The sequence below is a fragment of the Augochlora pura genome, chromosome 7, assembly GCF_028453695.1.
Source record: "Augochlora pura isolate Apur16 chromosome 7, APUR_v2.2.1, whole genome shotgun sequence".
NCBI lineage: Eukaryota > Metazoa > Arthropoda > Insecta > Hymenoptera > Halictidae > Augochlora > Augochlora pura.
Window position 1 is genome coordinate 10,269,521 of NC_135778.1, and position 2,670 is coordinate 10,272,190.

The following is a 2,670-nucleotide window of genomic DNA, read 5'->3' on the forward strand; positions in this document are numbered from 1 at the left end:
TGTCGCAAAATTATCACAATAGTTTAAAAAATGACGGCAGTCTCGGTCTCACTGGACCGTGGCACAGGCATTCGGAAGATCCAATATCCAGGGGTCGATCGAAATACAAAACGGTCGAGGAACCAGCCGACCCGCCGAAACCGTTATGATTTAGCGACTCGTAAAGGCGGGCCCGATGTAGGAAAATATTAAAATTGAAAATCCTCAACGGTGATATACGCGTGCGTGATATTGGTGGCCGGCAGCTGTCTCGTTCCCGAACGTTTTGCTCGTCGCGGAGTGAGAAGAAGAAGTAGAAGAAGAAAGAAGAAGTGTCGGGTTAGAGAGGGTGCGAGAGGCGTAGGAGGAAAGATCCTGGGAAAAGTGTGAAAAGGGGGTGGGACTAGAGGAGAAGGGTTCACCGTCGGTTAGGGGATGGCGGACGCGATATTGTCTCGAGGCGCGGCGGTGACTCCGCGTGTCCCGACATTGCTACTTTAAAATATATTGTCGAAAGTATAATAGGGATGGGGGTGGGATCGCGCGCACCGCGTAACGTCGGCTACGACGTACACGAGGAAATAGAAAAGGGTCAGAGGAGAGAAAGGGAGGGTATACGAAGCAGAAAGAGAGAGAGGAAGAAAGGGGGAGGTGGAGAGAAAGGAGAGAAAGAGCGAGCATGCGTGAAGGAAAGGGTGTCGCGCCACTTGTCGCGAGGACACACGTGTCGCACGCTATTGGAGTTGGAAAAGGGCGCCCCGGCACCCCATACGTGACGTTCCCGATCCCCCCGTGCTCTCTATATGGCTGACTTTCGCCCACCTATACGCGAGGACTTTAAAGTGAAATAAATTCGAGTCGACGCGACGCGAGCCGGATCGTTCTCTCTCTCTCTCTTTCTCTTCGTTTTTGCTCTTGTCCGACCATCGCATCGGTGGCAACCCCTTTCGCAGAGAACCGTCAGGCGACCCTCGGTAACGACGAACGCTGTGATCGCGGCTTTGGCGCATTTGTCACCGCGTTTATTGACCGTCGCGTTATTACCAGAACGATCCTTTAATGCTCCCTACGATTTCGAACAGTCTTTCCAGCGATTCTTCATTTCTGTGACCTTTCAAAAGTTTACAGCCCCGTACTATCGAATTAGAGCAATCTTCGAAAATTCAATCTTCTGATTATAAACCTGTGTTATAAATTGCACATAGATTCAAATTTTACTGTCAGAGTTACTCTAACATTAACGATAGTGAATCTAGCGCGTGTTTATATTTTTAGTCAGTCAATTCGCTCAACTTGAATTCGATAGAAAATATATAGAACTTATTTCAAACATTCATATATTCATCCTTAGATAATATAAGAACTGATCTGAAAGACAATATTCCAGATATTTGGCAAAACTATGGAGATATAAAATATAGAGCTCACACACGTTATAAAGATATATTTTGTGTACCTTATCTAATAAACATTTTATTGAAGCACGCTCGTACCTTGTAATTTTATTAAAATTCATTAAAGTTTGAAAATTTTAGACTGCTATAATTAGATGCCACACGATTGAATCACTATGTAAGTGGTGTAGTAGTGGTAGGTTCGAGTCTCATTGACTCCATATCAATTAAAACCATAACCTTGCTATCAAATTGAATTCTTATCGCTAATGGTACCACTATTTATATGAACTCACTTTAACGTCAACTCACTACTATTAACTTGGAGTCAATTACAAAATTATCACTCGTGATATTAAAACAATGGTTACCGCATAAAGATAATACAAAAATTATTATATCACGAGTTCAGAAATAATGTTTCTTGCGAAGATATTATATCATTCCTTTTTTGACTGGGTGGTCTTGACTAGTCGTGTCTCGCGTGTCTCTTGATACCTCGAGGACTCTGTTTGGATTTAGTCCTGTGGTTTCCAGGAAAATCCGAGTTTTAGGTGCTCTCGGTGGACCAAGGTGGACTTGTATTAGGTTACTACGCGGATGTGAATGGGATCATTCGTCTTCTTGCGAGTGTGTCTTGTGAATCCGATGAGTAGCTTTCGATTTTAATCTGTTGTCTATTGGGCACATTCAGCACGACATAATTTGTACCTAATTTGTACGGCTGATTTATAGTCTACTAGAAATAGTGTGGTCTATAGCGTGTAATACAGCTTCGTTTTCAACTATATTTTTTATTTAAAATTGGCATTAGAAGAACCATCTCCAATTTTCTATTTTGTTATAGTCGTATTAAACTCTCTGTGCTGTTTTAACTTATGAATAGTAAAACTTGAGCTCAATTAACCTAAGATTGTAAATATTCTACCGCAATACCAATGTTTTAGTAACCAGCTCAAATCAATCTTTAAGCAGGTCACCATTGACCTCAAAAAAGTAAGTTAAAAAATATGTAAAAAATTGATGTATAAGGATCCGAATGGACTTGGAAAATGGCTGCCAAGATATCATCAAAAACATCCGTCTAAAGAAGGTTAACCCCTTACACTATAATAACGAGTCAGACTCATGGCAAACGTTTCGTGCACGATTCGATAAATATGGCTGCCAATAATTTTAAAATTAAATTAAAGAAATTATTAAATTAAATATTATTAATCGAAAGAAAATTTGAATCCCCTGCCATCGAAATCTTGGAATGAAAGTAAACGAGGACAATCGGGACATAAGGATCATT